The following is a 27,906-nucleotide window of genomic DNA, read 5'->3' as shown; positions in this document are numbered from 1 at the left end:
GAATCCAATCTCAGACTTGAGATATGAACTGGGCCGGACGCTTTGAAATGTGAGAAATTATTGCGGAATTTAAACATGAATAGATCTTTCTTCAATGATGAAAAGGTGTTTTAGATACAATGATTGGTGAAATTCTAGGGATGGGATAAAGAAATTCTCTATAGTTGCATTAGAAGATAAACCCTATAACGCTCTCCAGAACACGCTGAAAAAACTCCCAGGCTACAAATGGAGATCTTTCTACATGAGATTTAGGCTAAACCCTTTACCCACATGAGGTCATTGGTGCAAGAACAAAGGTAGCGCAAAGTAAATGTAACTGTGGCTACTTTATGAATTAAGTTGTCTTGGAAACATTAAACCATTTGATGTATTAACCCTAAGATTTCTGGGGGGGAAAAGGAGGTAAATATTTGAGGACGTTTTTAAATGGAAGACGTCCCAGTTTCTCGCGACAATCCATGGCCATGTTTCTGTGCAGGGTAACAAGTATGCCTCATATTGGGCACTGTAAGATGTATGAGAGAAATGTTATATATGCAAGATTTGTAGCCATACAGGAATCAAGTGTATGAAATATATGGTGATTACTGTTTTGTGTTTATTTTAACTAAAATGCATGATTCTTGGATGTAATACATGAAAGTATAGGTGACTTCTATTATAAAATAGATACTAATGAGGTTCATATAATATGTGGATTCTAATGAAATATGCAGAAAGTATGTTCTTTGTCTTGTTTTTGTACTTTGGGTAATGTTTAATATTTAAAAGTGGGGAAACCGAATCTACAGATCCCAGAATGCAAAGAATAAAGCCAGGACTGATCTACCCACGTGCAGCATGGGAAAGATAGTGGAATGTGATATGATAACATATGATATGGCATTTATAATGTGCCTATACACAAGTGTTTCAAGACACGACAAGGCAAGGGAGGGGAAACAGATGGAAGACAGACAACGATCCTAAAAGGCCAGGTGACATTGAGATCGCACAGGTGCAGGGGAGGGGGAGGGGGGTGGCAGTGCAGTACATAGGAGAACTGTAAAATAAATAAAGACAGTAAATAAAAGTGCAGCCAGCTGGTGGCAAGTGCAAGGGTAAGAGCAGAAATCAGGGGTGAAGTGCGAGTAGGGACTGTAGGGATACAGAAACAGTCCCTGAGTGCAAGGCTTGCCAGAAGCAGTGCAGGTGTGCGACTTGCGGGGGGGGGGACCTTGGCCCGAGATCACAGGGTAGCCATGTAACCAGTGCAGTTTCAGATACAGTCAGGAGATTAGCTGGGGAGAGGAGGAGAGAAAGCAGAAGCAAAGAGGAATGTCTTGAGGTGCTTCCGGAACCGGAGATGGTTCTCCTCAAGTAAGTTTCAGAGAGGCAGGGAGGCTGTTCCATAGGCAGGCCCCAGCAGAAGACAGAGAACTACCACCAACTTGCTTCTTGGAGAAGTGACTGACCCAGGGGGAGTTGGAGGCAGATGAGCGAAGAGCTCGAGAGGGAAGATATTTAGGAAGAGAGTTGGAGGTATTGAGGTCCCAGGAGGCCTTGTGGACAATGCAGAGGGTTTTTGACTTAATCCTCAACGCCACTGGGAACCAGTGCAGAGATTTCAGTCCTGGAGAGATACGATCCCTGGGCTTGAGGCCAAGGACAAGTCTTGCAGTCCTGTTTTGGATGAGTTGCAGAGGGGGGAAGAGTAGAGGCAGGTAGATTTAGAAAGAATCGGTTGTAGTAGTCCAGCCTAGAGGGAACCAGAGATTTGGAGACAGTGAGTTTCTGGGGGAAGGAGAGGAAAAGAAGAATATCCCTGAGGAGGTGAAGCTGGTAGTGTGACTTCTTAGAGACGTCAGAGATGTTAGGAGAGAAGGAAAGTGTGGAGTCGAAGATGACCCCAAGGTTTTTAGCCTCACAGGTGGGAGTAAGAAGAGTGCCAAGAGAGGCCGGCCAGAGGGTGACAGGAAAGGAGGGAGCAGGTGTGCCGATGAGGAGAATCTCTGTCTTACTGGCATAAAGGCAGAGATCATTGGCGGCTCACCACTTCTGGATGGTGGACAGACAGTGAGAGATGAGAGAAGGAGAAGAGATGGTGGAAGGGAGCCTGAAAATGAGCCGAGTGTCATCCGCAAAGCACTGAAAGTTAGGGCAGAGAGCGGCAATGCGGTGGGCAAGTAGAGCCAGGTATGGGTTGAACAGCCAGGGAAAGAGGTTGGACCCCTGTGAAACACCACAGGTAGAGATGGAGATAGAGGAGAGGAAGGAACCAAGTTGGAACTGGGAGAGTCGATCAGAGAGGAAATAGGTCAGCCAAGCCAGGGCCTGATCAGTGATACCCAGTTTATCACAGAGACAGTTGAGCAGGATGGCATGGTTGACTGTGTCAAAGGCGGAAGCGAGATCAAGTAAGATGAGGACATAGGCAGTGTTAGAATCAAGGTTGGAGAGCAGGTCTTCATGGATGTTCAGGAGAGCAGTTTCTGTGCTTCTGGACGCTCTGAAAACAAAATTGATGGTCATGGAGACAGCCAACAGATTCAGTGTAAAGATTCAGCTGGGAGATGGTCAGCTTTTCCAGGAGTTTGCCCAGTAAAGGAGTGATTGAGATTTGGTGATTTTTAGCCAGGCAGGAAGGGTTGGCAGAGAGTTTCTTACGAAGAGGGTGCACAAGAGAGTGCTTCAGGGGGAGAGGAAGACTCCAGTGGCGAAGGAGTGGTTGCAGAAATCAGCCAGAGCAGGAGCCAGGGAGTCAATGTGGTCCTTAATGGTTTTGGAGGAACAGGGGTGTACCTATTTTGATGAGAATTTCATAGATCGGACTTGTCTAGAAACCTTGTCTGGGGAAAACAGGGGAAAGGCAGAGAAGGAGGGAGGAGAGGTGGCTGAAGAAGGGCCAGAGGAAGAGTAGAGGGAGGAGGGGGGAGAGGAAGAGAGAGAGCACAGGATGTCCTGAGTTTTAGAGATGAAATGAGAAGCCGGGGCCGTACAGAGGGCCTTGGAGGGGACAGGAGAGGAAGAGACTGCAGCAAGATTGGCCAGCTCCTTTCAGATTTTAAAGAGTTTGGCCGAGTTGTTAGATGTCGCAGAGACGCGAGCTTGGATGTGGGCGCTCTTCTTGGTGTGAACAGAGCCGGTTTTGCCTTTGGAGCAGGCGGAAGGCCAGTTTGTCAGAGGATGTACCAGAAGTGCGCCATTTCCTCTCAACCACTCTGCATGTGTGTTTAAGGGTGATGAGCTCTGAGTCCTACCAACAGTTGCACTTGGCTTTAGGTTTAAAGCGGATCCTCACGACAGGGGCTAGTACATCAGGAGGATCAGATATATCAGAGTGGAACAAAGAAAGGGCTGTGTCAGGGTGTGAGTCAGCCAAAGGGGGATGTGGGGTGAGAAAGCGGTAGCGAAAGCCTCAACGGACACGTGCTTCATGGGTCGGAGAATCGAGAAGGTAGGTGGCAGTGCTGGAGTTGGCTTGGCTTTAAATGTGCTTTAATTCAAACACTCCACATTCTCATGGAAATCCCATGTGAGCCTTGTTTGGAAAGTACAACCCTAATTTCTTACTTGTAGTAAAAAAAATAGGTCCACTTTGTGCAGCGATCTTCAGAAATATTGCAATATCCAATGCATGTCACCATGTGATCAAGAGGAACTAGCATTGCAATGCCAGGAAACACTTAAGGCAACTTCTAAGGGTGAGAGCAATGTTTCCATGGATTCAGCCAAAATGACCAAATCCAAATGACCTACACCACCAAATTACCGGAAATAGATACTACTAAATGTCCTACTGACTATAAATGTTCATAGGACATTTTGTAGTACCTATTTGGTGGTGTATGTCATTTTCTTTTTTGTGTCGGAACAGCTGTCTCTGCAGCTAACCTGACCAAAAAAAAAAAAAAAGGCTGTAGGGGTATACTATACAGTATAGTGAGCGGGGTTTGCGGGGGACACCCCGCAGCTGACCCAATCCAAAAAAATAAATACAAACAAAACAAAAAAGGCTGCAGGGTTATCCCCTACAACCCCCACTCACTATACTGTATAGTATACCCCTGCAGCCTTTTTTTTTTTTTATTTGTATTTATTTTTTGGGATCAGGTCAGCTGCAGGGTGTCCCCGCAACCGCCGTTCACTATACTTTACAGTATAGTGAGCGGGGGTTGCGGGGGACTCCCTTGCAGCTGACCCAAACAAAACAAAAAAAGAATAAATAAATAAATACAGGACCCTGCGGCGCCAGTTCTCAATCACAGAAGTGAAAGGGAACTGGAATCGCAGGGACCAATGAGAGTGAAGGAAAGGTAAGTAGGGGGATTGGGGGTTATGGTTTCTTTAGGTTTGGGGTTGTTTTACCTTGAATGACCGAATGGGAAATGTACTAACTATTTTGCATTACGTACATTTCTAATTCTGTAATTTCCGTCGCGGTTATTTCTGCTGCGGTAGAACAACCCCAATTAGTTTCCACTACAATGTAGGCTTCCTCAGGGAAAGCTGGAAGTATAATCTTTAAAATAGTAGAGACTACACAAATGGAGAATGAAATAAAAATGCAGGTAGATGATGGAAAGCTATTATAATTTCTTTGGAGGGTCATGTCTCTGCCTATCAACATTTCTGCTGAAAACGACCTTAAAGTTGCAGGATGGCATGCGTTGTCCTCAGTCACCCCAGGGGGCCCTACCTCTCCTCATGGAAGCCCCTTTCTACAGCTTCCAGGCTCCTGACTAATGTGTTTCATTAGCCCTAGCCTTCTCCCGCTGCTTTAATGTGCCAACGCTGCCTTAGAAATCTCTTGGTGCATGTGAACATTCTCGCTGCCAACCAGCCATTGCACCACACCTGCCTACATTTGAAAACCAGAAATCCGGAGAATGACGTCACCGACGCACCCTTTTCAGCAAGACTCCACCCACCACCCCGACAACCATTTTTACAAATAAAACACCCAAACCCACTGTGCATCATGTGGAAATGGGCCTCTGCACATTTCCGGCCGGGCCTGGCAGCAAGACTTCTGTTGACACAATAGAAAAAGTTAAAATGACCCAATGGTTCGAGATGGCATGTTCAAGGCCTACCACTGCAGGCTGACAGCTGTGTCAGGAAAACGGCTGCATGGACAAAGATTGTAGACAATGAAGCCGGCACACACACTGAACACAGCAGTGTCAACAACCTGCTAGGAGACTAGGCAAGTATGCATTGCACCCCCTGGAAGCTTCTACGGGCACCAGTGCACTTCCTTTCATGCATGCCTGTGAGAGTGCAAGATGGGCTGGGGGTGGGGGCATGCTCTAGGGTCACAGTCGGCATTGGAAAGCACGTCCTGTGCAGTGCTCAGTACAGCATCACACCCATGTCCTGAGTGCTGCCTCACACAAAGGCTGAGGGAGTGGACACCAGGAACACCATTGCAGCTAATGTCCCTGGTTTCCAGTTGTATCTTCGTCTGCACCCCCCTCCCTCCATCCCCCGACCATTTTTTGCTCACTTTCTAGCATTGTAAAGTAAGTGAATGCACTGTTTTTATTACTTCTGCACATTGTTCCTGACAGAAGCACTCATATTTATCTTCAATACATACAAATACAAGTGGTGGTGTGGAAGTGGTGCAAGTGGTCTGTTGTGGTGCGTTGTGGTCCGGTGAGGGCTGGTCACAAAAAGCATTGCAAACACTCTACAAGTGAAGAGGCCCCTAAGTGACACCCCCCAGGGTAAGTGGCCAACAACTAGTGTGCAATAATATAACTAAAGAGTTCAAGTGAAAGTAAACGTTCTCTCCTCTGTTTGGAACAAGTGAAGTCCTCTTCTATGTCGTACTGTAGTGGGGACTCACAGCTTAAAAGAGTTAGAGCAATTGAATACATAAGGGTAACTATAAAACTCCTAGAACATACTACGCGGCAGCAAAAAGCAGCATACCTGATATGCGGCGGCGGACTGTTGGATTTTGATCCTTTGATCCCGCCTTTAGTCAGAAAGACAGTATATCGGAGCTGCCAGGAGCCACAATAATCTTAAGAGCCAGAGTGACAAAATACCGGGGGCTATCAGCAAACGACCAGGAGAAATTATGTGACTTTTAGAGGCAGCGTACCCGATATGCGTCAGGAGACTGGGATTTCCATCCTTTGATCCCGACATCACCTAGTAGGGCTCATCGTTGGAGCTGCACTGGAGCCACGTTACTTCGATCCACTGATTCTCCGAGGATAAGATTGCTGCGGTCTGGAGCCCACCCGGCATTAAAATAACAAAAAAAAGACAATAAAATTTGGTACACAATCTCCTACGTGTGACGATAACCACACCCAGGAAGAGGCGGGCAAGTAAACCAAGTGACCTTGGAATTAAGCCATTGATTGGCGGGAGGCCGTAAAGCAAATAAAAGCTGCCAAAAACACCAGAGAAAAGTCATTCAACCCCTACTAAAGTATTAAAAAATGTAACTGTTGCAGCCAAGCGAATACAAAAGGGGAAAAATACCATCCCTTGCCCCGTCAGTCCACAAAGACAAAAGCCACCAATTGAACATGAAATTACGGAGTAGCCCTATCCAGCATGACAGAAGAGCGCCAGAATGGGATGAGCCAATAATTGGCAGTAGTCCTCTCGCCGGTTGCTCAGAGCGTTCCCCAGCGTTGGCCGGGAGTGACAAGCTGCCACCAACATGGAGACAGCTCATCCAAGCCCAGGTCTATGTGGAACCTTCCGTCCATATACCAATAAGGAACAGCGTACTCAGGCAAGAAGAAAATGCATTGACAGATAATTGGGAAGAGGATTTGAATTTATAATAACAATTACAAAAATTTTTAAAAAAATAGAAGACCATTTCGGAAAGAAAAGAAACATAAGTGAAGATGAGCCAACACTGGGAAAAGACAGTACGCCAAACACAAGTAAAAGACACAGAAGAGAAAGTGGTTCAGTAGGTACAATATTGGGTATGGATACAAGTGAACAAACACTTGGAAAACTGAATCTCTCATGCATGGCTAAAAATCAAGAATCGATGACCCCAGCACAGGAAGATAGATTGGCAGAACAGCATTTGACCCCTGATTCCCAAGCATTAAGAACACAAACCTGGGTCCAACCAAATGAAAACACATTGGGCCTCATTACGACCCAGGAGCTAATGGGTTAACGGCGCCGTAAAAGGCTGCGGCACCGTTAACCTATTAGTGCCTAATTACGAGGTCCCTTTGGGGGACCCGACCTTAATGGCTGGTTTTACCAGCCGTTAAAGTAGGGACCCGCAAAGGGACCTTGGTGCCAAGTACGGTGCCGCAATTTGCAGCACCGTACTTAGCGCCTTCCCCATTCCCATTGAGCCCTATGGGGCAAGAATGGGGAAGGGCCATGGCGGCATGGGGAATTACCGCCCCGCCAACCTTGGAATGGGGTGGTAATTCCCCATTCCGCCATGGCCGACACCGGCATGGACCATGGTGCTAATAGCACCATGGTCCTCCGCCTGGGTAGTAATGAGGTCCATTGAGTGCATTAAATTATGTGCTAAACTCACTGGTCTCAGTGTTTGAATTACTAAAGGGTGAAGTTCAGTTGCAAACGGGTACCCTAATAGAAATGAGCAATGAGTTAGCAACATTGGATGGGGCAGTAGTAGGCTTTAGTAATGCAATAAATACAAATGTCATGTTGAGAATTGAATCTGTCAAACAAGGCCTAGACCTTTCGGCCATTCAACAGGCACTTGCAGCACAGAAATAATACGAAGAGGCAGATCTTGCTGTGAAACAGGATATACTGATACAATTGCAAACTCTGAATGAAAAAAATGGACTTAGAACAAAGAGAAGTTGTAGAGGGCCAATACTCCCAGCTGGATGATACCCCTCTCTCTGAGTCAGTCCTAGAGGAGTTTCGGAGACTGGCTAATGTGGGTGAAGGATACCAGGATGAAGAATATGAACTAATATCCTCACTAGACAACTCCTCGAGCCAAAGGACAAATCAAGTAGAAGGAGAGAAAGAAGTATGCACTCAATCCGAACCACTGGGAGAGAAAAGAGAGAGAAAGAAGGAAGCAAGGAGACAAAAAAGATTGAAAGACAAAGTAGTCCAAAGGAAACAGGAAAGAAAATCAAAGAATCAGTAGAAAGGGAAAAATAAAAACTCTGACACAAACTCATTCTTGAAGAATATCGTTAATATCCCGACATCAGCAACAGGGGCTGATCAGGAGATTGTTGAGCTAGATTCAGTAGAAGGCTCACGGGGGAAAGTCGACACAAGAAAAAAGTTAAAAGAACAGAAGGAAAATAGCAACAAAAAAAAAAGAAAATCGCAGACATCGAGAGGTTCACAAACTGAAAATGTGAAGGCTGACTTGTCATTGGAAACTGTGCTACCCAAATTGAAGGGCGGCCTTACCATAGCCCCGATATTCTTAAGAGCCAAAGCAAAGGCAGGGGAGAGAAAACAACTACCCAAGGAAGCAAACTCTGGAGATGCAAAAACAAATCAGAAGATTGCCACAATCTTCCTAAAAATGGCCCAAGTACAGCAAAAAACATCACACCCTATGGTGGAAACGAAACAGGGGGAAGGCAAATGCAGGTTGATTGGAGACACCAGGAATGGTTCAGGGAAATTTAAGGAAACAGCTGAGATACGGAACTTAGATAGAGTTACTATGGTGCCAGATGAAAAGTCAGGAGAACAAGGAGGAAGAGATACTAAAGCCACGTAACAATTTGCAATGCCGGTAATTTGGTTATCACTTACGACGAATAAAAACCAGATAAAATTCCTAAATCGGGGGGCGATTTTATCAGTACTAAAAAAAGTACCAAGTCTTTTTCTACTCAATAGTCAAGACATTGCGTTTCTGAGATTTCCAGACACAAACCACCCTCTGGTTGCAAAGTAGGATGTGCCTCAAGGGAGGTATATGCAGCCATTGATGGAGCAAAACTGGACTTGAAGAAACTTGATCTGTTGGTGTCAAAATCTCAACCAGAATCTTTGATATCGCCGGGCATAGGGGGTCTGAAATGCTCTCATACACAGGGAGGTGGAAACTGTGCCAGTCGACCCACCTCCCGAATACCCTGGGGCCCGGTGACTCCTAGAGAGACATCAATAAGGGCACTAACTTGGCAATGTTCCCATGTATTTTGACTGAGGTTCTCCAGAAGCGTGGGTTAGGTCAAAAATCTCTTTAAAAATGAATGCTTGAATGTTATTTGCTGGAACACACAGGGGCCTAATAACTTTACGCCTAGGGCAATGAAAAATTATCTTTTTGGGGAAGGAGATGTCCTGATGCTGCAAGAGACATGGATAACTAACCAAATTGCAGTAGAGGGATATCATATAGAGGTGCAAGGAGCCTCCCCGAAAGCCAGAGGGCGGCCGAGTGGAGTTATGCTTATGGCCTTTAAATGTTAAAAATGTAAGGACGTCACCATAATAGAATCGTAGAATCGAAAACACAGGACTCACAAACGTGTAAAACGACACTAAGAAGTAACAAATGTGATCGGGTGATGCTGTTTTGTAATATTTATTGGAACCCTGTGTGTTCAGAGCTTTGTGTCTTTTTGGACCATTTAGCCCAATCTTTGGGGAAAATGAAAACGCTATACTCGGGCGCAGAAATAATTCTGGGGGTTGGGGGGGGATTTGAACGCATAATGTATTCAATTGTTAAGAGACCAAACATCACAAACAGGGAGGAGAATGACAAAGAATGGTCTTTTATGGGTGGAATTCAGGGTACCTCAATTTCAACATTGGACTATTTTTTTCTTTCATGCTCCCTGTTTGAACAAAAGGTTACCTTGAATATTAGAGAAGGGGGTGGGAGTGATCACCTCCGGTTAGAGCTCTTTTTGCCAGAAATATTATTAGAAAATCAACAAAGAGTAACACAGAGCTTTGATGTTAGGAAGGGATGAGTTTGCCTACTTAAATATAAAGCAGGGGGACTAAAACTTAATGAAAGGTTATCAGCCGAGCCTGAGCATACTCAAAAAGAGAATTGTTTGCTGTCAGGTTTCATAAAGTTTGTTTAGTTAACTTGTCCACCTAAGACAAATGGTGGTGGGCCTAAACAAGTCCACCGACATGTGTATGATGAGGAAACAATGAAAAAGAAAAAAGAACTGAAAAAGAACATAAGATTGGTTAAAAAAAAAAACAAGGGTGGCAATGAAGGTCAAAAGGCAGAAAAAACAGCCGTAATAAAGATTTATAAAGAGTGGTCAACGTCGAGGAACATAAAAAGACATCAACAGGATGGGGAGCACATGGTAGACCTTTTGGGGAAAAGGGGTTTTGGTCTGTAATACATGAGCTGGAAGGGGAAAAAACAAATCAACAGTGTAACCTGGTATCAGAGAAAGATTGGATTAATTACTTAAACCTAGCATTTGGTAAACCCAAAAAAACTATATGCTAATATAACACACTGGTAAATTGGCACTTAGCATTCAATGAATCATATATAGAAGAACTAATTTCAAAAGGGTCTACCTTGAAAGCAGCATGACCGAATGGCCTAACCTACCAGGTTTTGAAGAATAGCCCGGGTTTATGGGCGAAACTGCTCCATTGGCTCTTTAGAGAGATTCTACCCAAAAAACAACTGCCAACCTCATGGCAAAATGCCACGATCATCCCCTTGTTTTAGGGGGGTGATAGGACGGTGGCATCAAACTACCACCCTATCGCCCTCCTGGACATTGATAGCAAGATTTTAATGAAAATCTTGCTGGGAGAACTGGAATCCTGGGAAAGAGAAGCTAGGGTTCTATCAAAATGTCAAACGGGTTTTAGGAGGGGGCTCTCCACGGCAATTAACAGGATGGTGTTAAATTTAATTAGCGAAAAATCACAGGAGAGGGGGTTGACTTCTCCAAGGCCTTTGATCAAGTGGACAGGGGAAGGCTTTGCCAGAAGTTAATATCCAAGGGTATACCGGAAGGTCTTTTGCGGATGCTCATTGAGTTTCATAGAGAGAATGACATCAGAGTGTGACTGGATGCGGAGGGCCATATGTCAGAACCAGTTAGAGTAAATTGGGGGGTCAGCAGGGATGCCTTGGGGCTCCTTTTTTCTTTAATATGTATACAGCCAATATGGGGGACTACTTAGGGTTGTATGCATTGGCAAGTCCAGTATTGAATGGGACAAAAATCCACTGGCTTGCTTATGCAGACAACGTGGTAGTTCTGGACAGTGAAAATGGGCTTTCCCTAAATCCTAACAAATCAAAGGTGATGATTTTCAGACAAAAAAACCCAAATAAATTGCTTTCCCCCAGTGGTCTATCGGGGGCCAAATAATAACAAGGGTGGAGGACCTAGTTTATCTAGGTTATAAAATATATGCCAACCCGGCAATCTGTAAGGTGGAGCAGGATATTGAGATAAAAATAAAACCCCTTGCAGCGCAAATGAAGGAATCCCTGTGGAAATACAGGAGATTCTCAATTATCCCAGTATTGAAATTTTATCAGGCAAAGGTAGTCCCTATTTTTGTTATATGGTCTGGAAGCCAAACCCCAGCTGTGGAATATCTCATGGCAGAAATGGGAAGGTTTACTATGGAAACATGTGTTGGGACTGCCAGTGACAAAAACAAAGAGGTGATGGCTGGAAGGTTTAGAATTAATCTTAACCACTGACATTGCTCTGGGCAACCCTTAGACCATCGTTCTTCGCCTGCCAAGCCATTACAGAAGGGGAAAGAACATATGCAAATCAGGCGTGGTCACACCCCAAAAGGAGTAGTCCAGCCCGAACTGCTAGGTCACATCCCTTCTGCATGAGGCCACAAGCATCCCCAAACATGTTTCGGCCTTGTTGGGCCTCAGTGAGGAGTAGCTTGAGTCTCTAGGACCAGCAGGCATGGGAACACGTCTGGGCATACCCGTCCCACTCTGGGTGACAAAGCAAAAACAAAGAGATGATGGCTGCAAGGTTTAGAATTAATCTTAACCACTGGCATTGCTCTGGGCAACCCTCCAGACCATCGTTCTTCGCCTGCCAAGCCATTACAGAAGGGGAAAGACCATATGCAAATCCGGCTTGGTCCCACCCCAAAAGGGGTAGTCCAGCCCAAACTGCTAGGTCACATCCCTTCTGCATGAGACCACAAGCATCCCAAAACATGTTTTGGCCTTGTTGGGCCTCATCAGTGAGGAGTAGCTTGAGTCTCTAGGCCCAGCAGGCACGGGGACCCACGTCTGGGCATACCCGTCCCACTCGGGGTGACAAAGCAAAAACAAAGCCATCAACTTTCAGTTTTGCTAAAGTCACCCCGAGTGGGACGAGTATGCCCAGATGTGGGTCCCGAGTCTGCCGGGCCTAGAGACCCAAGCTACTCCTCACTGATGACGCCCAACAAGGCTGAAAAATGTCTGGGGATGCTTGTGGTCTCGTGCAGAAGGGATGCGACCTAGCAGTTCGGGCTGGACTGCCCCTTTTGTGGTAGGACCAAGCCTGATTTGTATATGGTTTTTCCCCTTCTGTAATGGCTTGGCAGGCTGAAAAACGATGGTCTGGAGGGTTGCCCAGAGCTTTGCCCGTGGTTATGATTAATTCAAAACCTTCCAGCCATCAACTTTCTGTTTTGCTAAAGGGACTGCCAATGGGCCTATCGATGGGTAATCTTAGATTTGAGCTGGGTGTCAGATCCTTAAAATACCAGGTTGGATGGAAATTGATATCACAGCATCAATGAATTATTACAGCTCTGGATAACTCACTTTATTCAGATATGAGGACGCACCTAGAGGTGGGAAGATCAAAAAACCTTGAAAAGCTAAATCTATTGGTCAAAGATTTACTCTAGGTACGGACATATAGAGTAAACTGTTACAAGAAAATCCAACAAAAGCAAAAAGAAAATGGGAGGAAATGGATTGGATCCATACCACTGTAAAAGTAAGATCAGGGGCCAATCCAAACCCTCAGCAAACAATAGATTGTAAACTTGGTTTCCTGAGCAAATACCTAATCAAGTTCCCTGATGGGAGAATCAGGAAGACATTTTTAAGGCTGAGGCTGAATATTCTACATACTGGTGAAGTGCTGACAAGAAGAGGAATGGTTAATTTGGCTATAAACCTATGCCAGACCTGTAAAAACCCAGAAAACCAATCAAACATCTGATGATGGAGTCTGAAGGAAATAGAGGGGCCAGACAACAGTTCTTTAGTAAATTTGTTCATGATACAACAAATTGTGTGCAAGAGCAACTGTGGGAAATATTGATTGATGGGCAGTGTCAGCAGAAAACAATAGCTGTGATACAAATGCTTGAGAGCAGCAAGATAGGTCTTTAAGCCAATGTAAAAAGAAGGGGTAGACTGTTTTTTTTTCTTTTTCTGACAAGCCCTAAATTGCATGATATGGATTTTGGAAGGTACAATTATTATATAGTTTTACTATTGTTTGGCCCCTTTAAGCACTTTTAGCACTTTAAGCACCTGTAACTCATTTCCATACATTTTTATGATGTTTAATGATTTGTATTTACTTAATTGTAACTGAATTTAATCGATGTGAAATAGTTTTTTTTATGTGTATAATGGAAATATGAATTTGTTGATTGTAAAAGGTTAATTTGTAACCAAATACAATAAAAACATGTTTTTTTTAAAAACAAATACAAGTGCTGCCAACTGGACCCATGTTATAAAAAAGTCACCTTCGGCCAATCCTTTTTATTTAGAGAGCAGCATGATGCATTCTATGAATTATAGTCCGTTTAGGCCCACATTGGATAGTACAACTGATACTATAACTTCAAAAATCCAAAGCGCAGCTGGCTAAAAAGCTATGGGTGGATGAAGGGGACCTTGTGACATGGGCCCAGTTGGCGGCAATAAGTGCTGTTTACAAAGAAGCGAACGGAGGCAACTCGCCTTATCTGAGCCCTGTGCACTCTGTTTGCCCCTGCAACCTTCAATGGCTTTGTCTCCAGTGATCCTCGCAGGAGTGCCCCCTCCCCAAGGTGACCTCTTACTGGGCCTTCAGCAACACCCCCAACCACAGAGATGAATAGACCCAAGGAGAGCAAAGCCTCGTGGCTGAGAAACCCGAGGAGCCCAGAGCTATACTGCGGCTGCGCAGAACAGAAGACACGTTTCACCAGGACATGCGCAGACTGTCAGTGCTAAAGCTTCATGACAAAGACCCCGGTAGAGCAAATTCTCCCGACAGAGAAATCCGAGGAGGCCAGAGCTGTACTGCGGCTGCGTAGAAGTGAAGATACTTATCACTTGACCACGCGTAGACTATCGGTGCTAAAGCTCCATGACAAAGACTCCGGTAGAGCAAAGCCTCCCGGCAGAGAAATCCGAGGAGCCCAGAGCTGTACTGCGGCTGCGCAGAATAGAAGATACCACTTGCCTGGACATGCGCAAACCGTCAATACTAAATCTCCATGACAAAAACACCGGTAGAGCAAAGCCTCCCAGACGAGAAATCCGAGTGGTCCCGGCGCTGTACTGAGGCGGCGTAGACCAGAATATACTACTTACCAGGACATGCGCAGACTGTCAGTACTAAAATCTTGATTCATGGATTTACATGTGAAACGTGGATTGCGTGCCATTCTGGCCGCAACTCCCTGTTTGACGAATGAGGATTTGCGGGCAAAATGGCATGCAAATCCCCGTTTAGCATGCAAATAATTCCATGAATCAGGCCACAGACTCTAAATGGTCTTTATTAAATCTCGTGTATGGCACCACACGCCCCAGGTGCCCTCTTATGAGACTTAGTAAGAGAGCATGGGGAACCAACCGCATGTTATCTCATGAGTCGTACGTAGATCAGTGAAAGCCCCTCACCCCCCTTACACAGCACATCCATCGACACAGGTGTCTCATACTTGCCAACATTCTGTAACTAAAAAGATGTAGGATTTTTCAAGTTTCAAAAATAATAATTTGCATAAAAATGACAACACAGGAAAATACAAAGCATACATTGTTGGCACCATTGAAGCGTTCTAAAATACACAACCCATCAAACAGCACAACATGGAAAAATGTTCACATGTTAAAAATGTATAATTCTGAATGGTTAACACCAAATTCAATCGTGCAGAAGATACTAATACAAATCTGGTAGGCAACGTTTGCCAATGCTTTGTAGCAGCAGCCTGGACAAAACATATGTATTCCTGCAGTGCAAGTTGAACACTGAATGAGATGGAGACTGATACCCCCTCAGTCTGATAGGCAGATGCTGTGTGACGGTGTTACACTCTGCCACTTGCCTTCATTGGTGGTTCACCTAAGGGCTGTCCCGGCCAGAGTGCAGGGCAGGGTCATGTAGCTGTCAGGTCAGTGGATTGGTCTGAGCCGAATCAAAGTAATCACCTACTAGCCCACTACACACACAAATTAATGTGTTGCATGCTTTGTCCTGCAGCCTGCCTAAGAGTCACATAAATTACCTGCCACTGTAAAAAGCAGTAGGATCTGTCACCCAAATCTGTAGGTGTTAGGACTGTTTAAATAACAGTAGCCTACTGCCTAAATCTGCAGAGTTGGGAAGTATGGTGTCTGTTTCCTGAAGGCAATGGGGCTCATTACGAGAATGACGTGTTAAGGAGCCCGGTAGTCCCTGGCCCTGGTGATGATGGGCCTTGCTGGGGAGGCCCAATGCCTCGTGCGCAGCGGTAGGGCCGTGCCAAATAACGATAAGGAGGGGAGTCATGGTGGCAACTGACTTCCGAGCGGCTTGCCGCTCAGCCCTTTATTGCGATGATGACACGTCTCCTACGTGTCAAACCACAAGTGACTTTCGCACGAGTCCAGGAGGGTCGTTAGTCGCAACATCCCATGCCAGGGGCACACAATAAAACCAAGACAAACACAAAGCAGCACACAGTACATTAAATATCTGCATGGCTGCGGACAACAATGTAGTGCGTAGTTGGGTACACCAGCAGGAAGCATGTCCCTTGTGGCCACCATCTTCATCTTGAGTGCCGTGCTCCAGCTACGGGCCAGAGCTTGCTTCACCGGGCACCGGGGAGGCCGACTTCCTGGTGCGGGCAAGGATGTCTCCCCTTTCAGCCGGGTGCAAACTCCCCAATGTCGGAGCGAGCTTCGCCACATGGGTCGCATGGCAGGACTGGCCTAGCCCTTTGTGGTGGTCACCATCTTGGCCTGAACGGCTCATCGGCATTGAGTACTGCCTACCCTGACTTCATTATCGCTGGTAGCAGCCTTTGCCATGCCAGTGATGTGGCAGGAACATGCGATGTCCCTCCTGTGTAAGCAATTGTGGGGTGCCTGCATGCCATCCACATTGCCAACGTGAAGGGGCCCGGTGGTCCCGGACCAGGTGGTGATGGGCCTTGCTGGGCAGGCCCACTGCCTTGTGTGCAGCCCTGGCGCTGCACCAAATAACGGTCAGGAGTGGTAACAGACTGGTGAGTGGCTTCCCGCTCGGCCCTTTATTGGGCTGATGACATGTCTCCCACGTTTCACACCACACGTGACTTTCACATGAGCCCAGGAGGGGTGTTAGTCAAAAGATGGCGTTGCAGGGAAAAAAGTGTTGGAAATAGAATTACTGCCACTTTTCCCCGCTCTGTCATACTATGAGTTTGGCCCTGGAGTGGGGTATTTGCCGCCAGCATCGTTCTGGAGGTAAATCCTCCCACTTGCTGCCAAAAAATCTGCAGAATTACCATGGGCAGAATTACCCCATGGAGTCCTATCAACTCCAAATTAATGGGGACTAACACTGCCGCCACCACTTGTAATCTCGCGGTAAATTCGCTGGACCAAGTGGCGGTAACGGGCCTTCCGTTGGGCGGTATTCCAGTGGATTTACCATCAGAATACCACCCAAATCGTTCATGAGGCCCTACGTTTGGAAATGCTAAAGGGAGTTTCTGACAGGAAGAGGGAGATTTGTTTTTCCCTCTTGACTGATTGGAGCAAAATTGAAAAATGTTGTAAAATAACAACAGGTTATGCTGAAAACCTCATGCAAAAATTGAGAGTTCAACCAAAAGGGATCATACTTCAAAGGGTGCCTCTCCTGTGCCTATCACTTCTACGCCCGAGTGCACAGGTTACAGAAGACACACCTGTTGTGGCATCACTCCATTTACTTATGCTTAACATATTTATATTAAGCAATTTGGGACACATCAAGTCTTCAAGTCACTAAACAAACAATGACAGCGTGGGAGCCACACCTCTTTTTTGTGCATGGGGCTCCTACGTATTATAGGGTGACAGTCTTCATCCTACTGTTATGGTGATACCCAAGATCCATTGCCTTTGCAAAAACTCTATTGCTAATACACAGCGAGTAGAGCGCTCGCTTTGACATCCGTGCAGAGCTTGCTAACGCAGGTTCGAATCCCGGCAGGGCCAAACTCAGCCTTTCATCCTTCCGAGGTCGATAAATGAGCACCACACACCGTGGGTAATAATAAGCAGCGCTCAGATACCTGAGGGTTCGTAGCGCTATATAAATCCGAAATTATTATTAATAACGTTTGACCCATTTAAATATCCATTTGAAATGGTCCAAAGATACTTTCTGGCCCGGGACCACAAAATTGGAAGGTTTGGTGCAAATTCGTCCAATGACTTAAAGGTTTTAAAGTGTTGAAAAAGAGTGGTGTTTTTCAACTTTTGCATTGGTTTTCCTACAGGGAATATTCAGTGGCCACTGCCTAAACTGCTGCACAGATTTGCTTCAAATCTGAAACATGATGAGCACAAAGAAGTACAGATGTGCCTTTTGGTGGTGTGGTGCAAATCCACTGAGTAGGTCTTTAAACAGTTGATGGAGAACAGGGTGCCCCGGCAGCAAAATCGTTTATTTATCTCCCATGGTACATTGGAGCTAGTGAGGCTTTTCAGAAAAGAAAAGGCACACATTTTTTCATTGATGTGCGCTATTCTTGTGAGAAATCCTGAAAAATGGAAAAAGAAAAGTCCTTACATTTATATTAGGAGGGGGAAGGGGATGTTTGCCTTCAAGGTGGATGGGAGGGATAGCAGGGAAGGGACCAAGTGGTGAGTTGAAAAGTTTTGGAGCGAGCTAGAGAATAATAGTTTGCTCATTTAATTGTTCTGCTTCTTTGTAGAATGTACTGTCATTCTGGTCATTTAGCAAGAAGTTACAATGGCCAGGTGGGAATTGATGTTCTGCACAAGAATACAAATCATTAAAATGCTAATAGGTGGGGCACTGGGGACATTTTTCCCTCACATAGGATGTGGGGAGACAAAAAAATGAAGATTTGAGCAGACTTCATATTTGATGGGGCTTAGAGAGAGTTTTTAATTAGATGTCGTTTTCATTTTTTGTGAGACTCTGACAAGGAGCTGTAGTGCAGGGAATCTCGTGGGAATTGGAAACTGCACTAAATTCTCATGAGAGGATTTACTCGCAGGTAAATCAGGAGAGAAAATCTCATGAGAACAAAAAAAGGATGGCAAAAAAAACGATTTAAAATGTCAGCTAAAACATAGCTAGAAATACCTGTATTTTGTTCCGTGCTCAGAATTGTTGCTAGGTGTCCTGTGGGCCACAGTCTTTCACTAGTGGATATGAGGTGAGATATAGCATAACAAAATCCTTGAAATTAATTGAAAATCTTAAATTAAGAGACAGTTAAATTGAAACAATTTGACGCAAGAAACAATGAAATTCGGCAAGTGTTGAAGTGACACCACCTTAACTCACAGTCTCCCATTTCCCAGTCCATGAGCAAAACGAATGACATCACTACTGACCTGCCCAGTTCATGCCCCACATGGCATAATCTGTGAACTCAGAGTTAAGGTGGCGTTGATTCAAACACGTGCCACATTTCATAGGATTTGTTGCATTGAATTGCTTCAACTTAACGGTTTATTAACTAAGATTTTTGATTGAATTGTACACGCACACACACACACACACAAACACACACACACAGGGACATATAGGGCAACTTGAAGCTCTCCTAGTTTATTATATATGTTTGGGGACTCTGTGATTTTCAGCGCTCCCAGAATGACAAGTTCTGTGACTCAGCAAGGACCTTGTCGAGACATATTTGAACCGTATGCAGATGACTCTGAGATATTTAAATCAAACAAATAAAAATGTCTAGCTTCCCTGCCATGTTGTTTGAAGCTCGCAGGCAGTCATTTGTAGTGGACCAGATAGTTGAGACAATGGTCTGCTGAAAGACTCCTTAAAATAATATGTTAATTCATGTTCATTCATGTGTTCATTACTACATAACAAAGGCATTTGCTCAAAGCAGAGCAGTGGTCTTGTTGTGTAACTCCAGAAACAAATGCATTGTCTGTGATAGTGCCCAGAAGAGCCTTTGGCACTGTACCTGAAACTGCCAAGTAGTTTCATACAGTATATAATTACAAAGTATGTAATGAGTTAACCTTATCCGTTTTTAAATGGGGAAGTGTCGGCTAAGTTACAATTTGTTGTTGTACAAGAAGCCAAGTTGACATAAAGGGAAGGTCATTTTCTCTGCTGTTCTGAGTTAGAAAAAGGGGCTTGGAGCACTCTCAGATATGATGTGGTTGTGCATTCCGTGGCTGTCGCACTGAGAGAAATCAAGTCTGCACGACTTATTTGTGTTACTGACACATTGATGATGTAGATGTTGTAGCACAGCATGAGGGAAACATTCTGCCATTAATGAAAATTGATAGAAAACTGCTCTCTTGTCTCCAACTTCTTCGCCTCTGCTAGGCACTCCAATCAATCCTCTCCTGATTCCCTGACCTGTCTGCTGCCTCTGACACTGTTCATCACTCTGATCTCCTTAATACTCTCTCTTTTCTTTGGATTTGCGAACAAGCTCTGAGGAATCCTGCGGATCCCTCACCAAAACCCGGAAATTCCATGTTTTAATTAATGCATATTTAATATCACCCAACAGAAATTAAAAAGTGAATAAAAAGTTGTCAAACTTGAAAAGGGATGATGCCAACATATTTCCCTGGTGATTCATGAGTCTGGGAAACTTTGACCATAATCCAGTCAGGAACTGGAGGCCTGAAAATCCTACTAAAAATGCAGGAGTGGCTGAAGTAAAAGGAGATGGAGCCGAGACCGGGAGGTCAGGTCTTTAGGGGAAGGGCCTGTGAGTAATCCTGCGGATCCCATACCAAAACCCTGCCTAAAGTCTCCTCCCAGGTGGTGTGAATGAGGCATGGTACCAAGAGAGACACAAACTCATTAAGTGAAGTTTGCAAACCTTTATTAAACAAAATGATGGGGTTGGCAGAACTCCTAACTGGCCCTACCTCTAAAGGGAAAGGTCCCTCAACTGATGTCCCAAAGGAAAGTCTATCTGTGTTTCAACCTACGCTTGCCCTCGCAAACTAACAAAAGCGTGAAAAAGGTGGTCACTGATAAAAGAAAAAAAGTTATGCAAAAATAAACCAGTTCTGGCTCAGCAAAGTCTTACTTTTGAGGTTTGGTTCGCCTAGTCTCAGAAAGGGGTTGGCTCTTAGATTGACAAGGTCAGCTTTCCAGCTCTTGACCAAAACATATCACCACAACAGTTCACTGTAGATCTCCCTGGTTTACCCTCACCTGAGGTACGATAGGTCCAAAGTTCCCAAAAAAAACACACAATTCTTTTAAATGTTATCTTCAGACCTGTCCGGGTTCCCTTCCCCAAGGTTAGGTCACTTTCAAAAGAAAATATTCAAGGATGTTCAAAGAAATTGTTTCAGCCACAAGTTCAAACTGACTCGGGGGTCCCTTCCCCAAGTCTCAGCTTATTCAACTCAAATTCATTCAGCATACAGTTCCTGGAGGACAGCGTCTTTTCACAGACTTTCAAGAATGCAGGGCATTTCTTTTCGTTCCTGTGCGACCACTCTGACTGCTTGCCCCTAGTTATTCCCCTCTCTTTTCCCTTCTTTTACTCTGGTGCTTCCTACACCTTTTCTCTTCTCCTGGGCCACTTGCCCACCTTTACTTGTTCATGCACTGCTGCACCTTTGTTCTCGTTTCTCTGCTGGACCGGGCCACTTGCCTGCACAGCTTTCCAATTTCCTTATAGTTTCCTTAGGAGGACCCTATGTGCGTCCTGAATTTCTATGGCTGCGGGGCACTGCGTCACTTTGAGCTTCTCTCACTTTCTTGTCACCCTTCCTTCCAGATGCCGTCCATTATTGTTGAGATGCTTTTGTGGTTTTGTTTACTGAGCCTTCATCCAGAACCACTTTATGGCGTTCAGAGTCCTTTTCAGAGTGATGCGCCTTGATGCAAAGTTCAGTATGTTCAATACATTTTGCAATTTCAATGGCTCTTGCTAGGGTTGTATTAAGCGCCTCCCACATCTCTTCTCGTATCTTGTCATTGGTACACTTGATCATCAGCTGGTCTCTGATGTGCTGTTCCTGGCAATGGGAATTGGCACTTGACTGACAAACCTCTTACGATGTTAACACATTCATCAATGGACTTGCCCGCTTTCTTCTCTCTGGTAGCGAAATGGTAGCGTGCTAGAATAATATTCTGTGACACCTCGTAGTGCTTATCCAATTTGGCTATGCTTTTTTCACATAAACCCACATCTCCTGTGCCAACAGGTTCAGGAAATTCTTTTAGAATGCCTTGACCTGCTGTCCCAAAACAGTGCTAAAGCAAGGAATCTTTCCTGTCATTTGAGTAGTTGGCTCTGAACACTGCCAATGCATACTTGGTAAAACCGCCTCGCCAAGTGGGGATAGAAAAAACACAGGTCCAGGCACATTGGCCACTGAAGTGCTTGTTGGGGAGATTTACTGTCCTGCTTCCACATGTGGGAACTACTGTGTGTCATGCCTCTCTATATCTGGCAACTTCCATAAATTACACATTTTAAAGTTTTGTGTTGATTAACGTTTTGTATTGTATATGTGACACTGCTCTGGGACTTCTTAACCTTTAATCCACTTTTCTTTTGAGAGTACAGTGCGCTGCTGTGTCTCTTTCTTACTGCTGAGTGAATATTGCCATCATGTGTGGATAATTGCTCTGGGGCCTTCCAATCAAATATTGCCGAATTGTGTATAGGCAAAGCAGTGCTAGAGGGAGCCTTGTTTCTATTTCCATCGGTGACATCACCATAAAAAACTTGGGTAAGCAATGCATTTCCATATAATGAAAATGGCCATGCAGCCCATCGACACTCTTGGATGCCTTCCCTTAATGCCGACAGCATGTTGCAGCTGCCTGGAGGCCAAGTCTGTGAGCATTACAGCATTCGGTCAGGTCATGGCACGCGTGCCCGGCTTGTTGAACTTTGAAATGACGTTTGTCCTTGCGCGTCCTTAAGTATGCTGCGCTTCTCAACTGGTTCACTTGACTTGCCCCAACGCTGTGATGTATACGTATTCGCCTGCCACTGCGCTCCAGCTGTGCATCCTTGTCCTCACTCCAGTGGAGCACATGCAAAAGTCGCCAGAGGTTGCTGCTCGTCGCCAGTTTAAGATTGGGAACCACACGCCCAAAGTGAGGCTCATGAAGACGTAACTGTGAAGTAGTTTAATGAATAAACATAAGATGGGTTCATAGCAGTGACCTCCAGCTCACCCATCAGCCAACTGACACCACGTTTAACCTGGAAGCCTTCCTGCACTCCAGAACACCCAGAGGTTCCAGGTTCCATGTGATAGTTCACACAACAGCAGGCACTGCATAACTACTCATAATTAAATACTAATAAAATGCTGTACACTTCCAACACGGGGGATGACTCACCTCCTGCCTACTGGCACCCACCTCTGCTCTACCGACTTCCTCAGTACCCTCCCTGTCGAGGATACTGCTACCCTTCTCCCCCGATGGTGTCAGGACTAGGGGCTCGATGGTACAATCTCCTGTTTACTGTCAGTGTTGCGAGAGGAGTCCCTGCAGCCTGACCCTTACGTCATTCCTCCTCTTGAAGCAGTCCTCTGCATCACGGGGGACGCTGCCTACCATAGTTACCTTCTGGCTTATTGCCAGCCAGATGTCAGTTTTGCGCTGGGCTGACGTTATGCACTGTCTGCTGCCATACAGCTCCTCGCAGTGGGCTACAACCTAATCTGTGAGGACTATGAGCTCTCCCTCACTAAATCTGTCTGTTCCTGAGACATGTTGCCAGTTACTTTCAGGTTCGGATGGCTGCAGGAAGTGGGTGATTCAGGTTGGATTCAGTTTTTAAAGACGGCCTCCACCATGCTTCCCATTCCAGCAATGACATTATTTCCCTCAGTGCTAATAGTGCCGGCGGTGGCCGCTAGTAGCAGTATTAGTGCCAGAAGTTTGGTGGAGTGCCTTGTTTCGGCACTAATTCCACAGGGCAGTATTTGCGCTACCTCTGGAGAGGTGCGCACGTTCACACCAGGTTGTTATGTAGTGCTAATAGCGCAGCAGGTTCCGGCAGTAACGCTAATTCCGCTCTGTAGATTAGGCACCGGAATACACCCAATTTATAATGAGGCCGCAGTGTTACAATAAAGCGGTTCTAAGTGACTGCCCATGAGACCACTCACAGAGGAGCACAAAGGGAAAACATTAGCTTTGTCCCATTAAAAAGGGGGCTTTTATGAATCAATTATAGCTACCCAATGTTTGCAGAAAAACGCACAGTGACATTAAATCATTTGCCCAGGTTCACACACTTTGATTAAGTAGTGAAGCCACGATTGTAACCAGCTCTGCAATTTAAGCACTACACACAATACATTCAAAGCTCTCGTTGGTACACCTAGTTAGGTTTTGGCTTTCAATAGGTACAGCAATACTGTTTTATAAAGAAAACTTGCAAAGTAAACAGATCACATAGTAAAGCAACCTAAAAACACATACTTCCATGTAGACGTAGTGCAAAAGCAGCCAGTCACTGCTGGTGCAATTAACATGGGAATGAAAATGACCCATTAGAATTTCAAGAATGCAAAGTATTGCAAGTGTGCAAAGTCTCTGTTTTACATCACTATAAGGCAGTGGTCTCCCAACTGGGGGGTTAGAAGGATATCTGATGGGGGAGGAGGGGGTAGGCAGTCTCTCTAAAAAGAGATTAAGAAGAATGTTTTTAATATAAAATATAAGCAGACTTTCCCCTACTGCTTATATTTTCTTTTTTTTGAAACCCCTTCTTTATTACTGGCAATACAGGTACAGGGCAACGAGAATATCAACAGAAGTATACGTATTCCCATCAACATGAGTTGACACATTGTACAAATCACACACAGACTTTACATGACTTATTAGGTGGGGACGGCGCGCTTCGGTTCCGCCTGGATCACCCAGCTCACAGAGATAAGAACGGAAAGCGACCCAGGCATCACGAGGTCTGGACTGCGGAGGGAGGGTGGCGATATATAGGTCTTCACATTCCTGGGCCCTTGTCAATGCAACCAACCATTCTTTCACAGTGGGGGAATTTTTATCTTTCCACTTGAAAAGGATAGCTCTCTTGGCGATCATGCATGCTATGTACACAAATGCATGCTGAGTTTTGCTATGAATAGTCGGCCAGATGCCAAAGAGCACTCTGAGTGGGCCCCGCTCAAGTGGGAGGTGGTCAACACTTCGGATATCGTATTAATCTCCTAACTGGGGACATGCCCAGAACATGTGTATGTGGTCAGCAGGAGAGTGGTGGCATCTAGGGCAGCCCAGAGGATTTGTGTGAGCCATTTTGGACAGCCTGGCAGGTGTGTAATAGGGCCTATTCAGGAGTTTGAATTGTATACATTTAAATCGAATGTTCAACGAAACATTCTTGGTTTGCCTACACATGCGGCCCATTTGTCATCATTGAGTTCGTAGCCCAGTTGTGGGGAGGGAGAGGTGGTATCCAGCAGTATCTTATATAGTGTAGAGAGAGTGTGTCTACAGTCTCCAGAGTTTGCAATGTAGGCCAGGCACGTGGTCTCGGAGAGTTCAGACAGGTATGAGGACCATTTGGCTGATAAAACAGCACTTAACCTATAGTATTGAAGGTGATCCACCCCAGTATTCCCATGAGCAGGTTTCCAAGTGGAGGGTGTGATGAATTCGCCCTCGGGAAAGAGATCCGCAAGAGCGCTATATCCCAGACGTTGCCACTTTGTCTGTATTGCCTTGTCCAATGTGGGTAGTAGGTCAGGGAATTTCCATTGGGGAAGCCATCGATAGTAGGGCTTATCTGCTCCTGTGTGAAGAGAAAATGAGCACCATGCGCGCAGTGTGGAGGGGACTGGGTCGAACGGTCAGTCGTCTTTGTAGCGTTGGTCTAGTATTAGTGTTTTTAAATAGGAATCCGCTGCAGCCAGTGTTTCCAGTTTTACATGTGGGGGGAGATGTCATGAGGTACCAGAATGTGGCAAACTGTGCTTGGGCGGCTGTCAAGTACAGTTCTAGGTTCGGGGCGGTGAATACCCCTTTGTCATAAGGGTAAGTCATCTCGACCCATTTTTTATGGACCGCTCCGGAATGCCACAGGTGCTGCGCAAGTAGGCCATGCATTTTGGAGAAGTATTGTTTACCAGGCCAAGTTGGGACATTACAGAATGTATATAGCATTGTGGGAAGTATTGTCATATTAATTAGGGATAGTTTAGCGGCAGGGGAGGGTTGAAGGGATTTCCATTGATTCGTTTTGGTCTCTGTATATGCTCTAAGTGAGGCATAATTGTCTTGTAGAAGGACGGGATGTGAACGCGACACCAATACCCCTAGGTATTTGATGCATTCTGGGGACCACCATAGAGAGGTAGTTCCGCGGCAGTACAAGGTGGCTTCAGTGAGGGGGAATATCACGGATTTCGTGAAGTTAATCGTGAAGTCAGAGAGTTCCACTATACATGTGATGTCTTCAAGTATCGGTATCAAGTTGGTTGAAGGGTCCCCAACGTACAGTATTACATCATCAGTGTATAGGGATATGATCTCAGGGGAGCCGGCCAGGCAAATTCCCTGATGCCTATGATGTTCCCTGAAAACCTTGTCGGGTGGTCCACTCGAGCTCAAATGTTGAGGATATGCATGCATTAACAAGGACCTTGGCTAGTGGTTGCATGTATAAAAGTTTAATATAACTCAGCATGTTAGAACCAAACCCATCTTTTCCAGTGCTGTGATACGGTATTCCCAGGCTACCATGTCAAATGCCTTTTGTGCATCTAGTTACCCCCACTGCTTCTGCTCCGGGGTCTATTCGAGCCATTATGTTAAACAGTCGTCTAATGTTGAGATTGGTGCACCTCCTCAAGATGAACCTAGCCTGATCGTCGTGTACTAGGTGAGGCATTAGAGGGAGAAGACGGTTGGCCAAAACCTTTGCGTACATTTTGGTATCACAGTTATTAAGGGACAGGGGTCTGTATGAGCCACATTCATTGCTAGGTTTATCCGGCTTTAGCATTACAGTGATTAGGGTCTCCCCCAGAGACTCAGGTAGGACGCCGAGGCAGAGGGATTCCTTCCATACCAGCAACAGTATCAGGGATAGTGTAGCAGCATATTCTTGGTGGAACTCGGCTGTCAGGGTCCAGGGCCTTACTTTTGGGCACAGAGGAGATGACCGCCACAATTTCCTCCAGGAATATTGGAAGTTTCAGTTCATCCCTGGCTTCAGCATTTAAGCAGGGCAATGGAATGTTTTGTAGGAGTGTACAAATGGCATGTGTATCACTTGGTATTGGTGCAGTGTACAGTGTGTGATAAAAGCTGCGGAATATCACAACCACCTTAGCATCAGACCACTTATTATTGCCATCAGTATCTAGGATACAGTACACTGGTCTCTACCCCGCTCAGCTTGGACCAACCTCACCAGCGTCCTTCCCAGTCTATCACCTTTGACGTAATTCTTGGCGGAAAGAGGGCGGGAGTAGTATCGGGTTTCTTTCAAGGCGTGGGCTTCAAAATGCTTCAATTCTGAGTGGATTTGGGCCAGCAGCGCGGAGACAGACGTCCAGGAGTGTTCTTGTTCAAGATTCTTGACTGTCCTTTCGGAGACCTTGAGGTCGCTTCTAATGCATTTAAGCACTCCAGACTCTCTAGACATCGCCATGCCCCTGATATATACTTTGAAGGTTTGCCATCAAGTGGCGTGAGAGGTGGCATCCGGTGCATTGGTGGTGAAGAAGGTGTCAATGTCAGATTTGATATCCTCTCTGAACACCACATCTCAGAGTGCCGCAGATTTAATCCTCCTGGAGCAATCGGACAGGCCTTCCTTTGGTTTCAGGGTTAGTGACACCGGGGAGTGGTTGGATAAGGTGCGTGGCCCGATTTCTACTCCCGGCACTCTCCCCATTAGTGAGGCTGAGATAAAGAAGAGGTCTATCTGAGATTACATATTGTGTGCCGAAGAGTAGAAAGTGTATTTTCTCAATATTGTGTGTATAGAACGGTTTATAGTGATTACATAGAAAAAAAGGGTCCACATGCAAAACCATTGAATACAAACCATTGCATACCAAAGCATAGACAACCTATATCTTAAATGTAAAAGTGCAATTCGATTGAAACCAGTCCATAAACAATATACATGGACTGCTTTCAATGGAAATGCACTTTTACATGTAGAAAGTAGCATTTCCATGCTTTTTTTGTAACTTTAAAAAATGTAATGGCACTGTCCAGTGCTGAAAGTTCAGCACTGGCCAGCTCCCTGTAATGTTTTTATGTATTTCTGTATATTGGGGTGGGGATTCCACCACCGCCACGGCCCCCCCAACCCTAACCCTAACGCAAGCCCTAACACTAACCCAAACCCTAATGTAACCCTTAATCTAACCCTAGCCCCACCCCCAACCATAACCCTAACCCCAATGTAACCCTTAATCCAACCCTAGCCCCAGCCCTAACCCTAATGTAACCCTTAATCTAACCCTAGCCCCAACCCTAACCCTAGCCCCAACCCTAACCCTAATGTAACCTTAATCTA

The 27,906-nt window shown here is 45.4% G+C and overlaps 1 protein-coding gene across 1 annotated transcript in view; it reads right to left on the bottom strand.

The window, feature by feature from the left end:
* The window catches only part of LOC138489319 (zinc finger protein 271-like), a 49,362-nt gene extending 35,286 nt beyond the window's left edge, over positions 1-14,076 (bottom strand). Inside the window, exon 1 of the mRNA XM_069617019.1 lies at positions 13,904-14,076. The gene's annotated coding sequence lies outside the window, so the exon portion shown is untranslated. The remainder of the gene's footprint in view (positions 1-13,903) is intronic.
* Positions 14,077-27,906: the final 13,830 nt, after the last annotated feature.

This window comes from Ambystoma mexicanum, chromosome 9 (assembly GCF_040938575.1).
Source record: "Ambystoma mexicanum isolate Mex_15411 chromosome 9, UKY_AmexF1_1, whole genome shotgun sequence".
Lineage (NCBI taxonomy): Eukaryota > Metazoa > Chordata > Amphibia > Caudata > Ambystomatidae > Ambystoma > Ambystoma mexicanum.
This window is presented reverse-complemented; position numbering and strand designations above follow the sequence as displayed.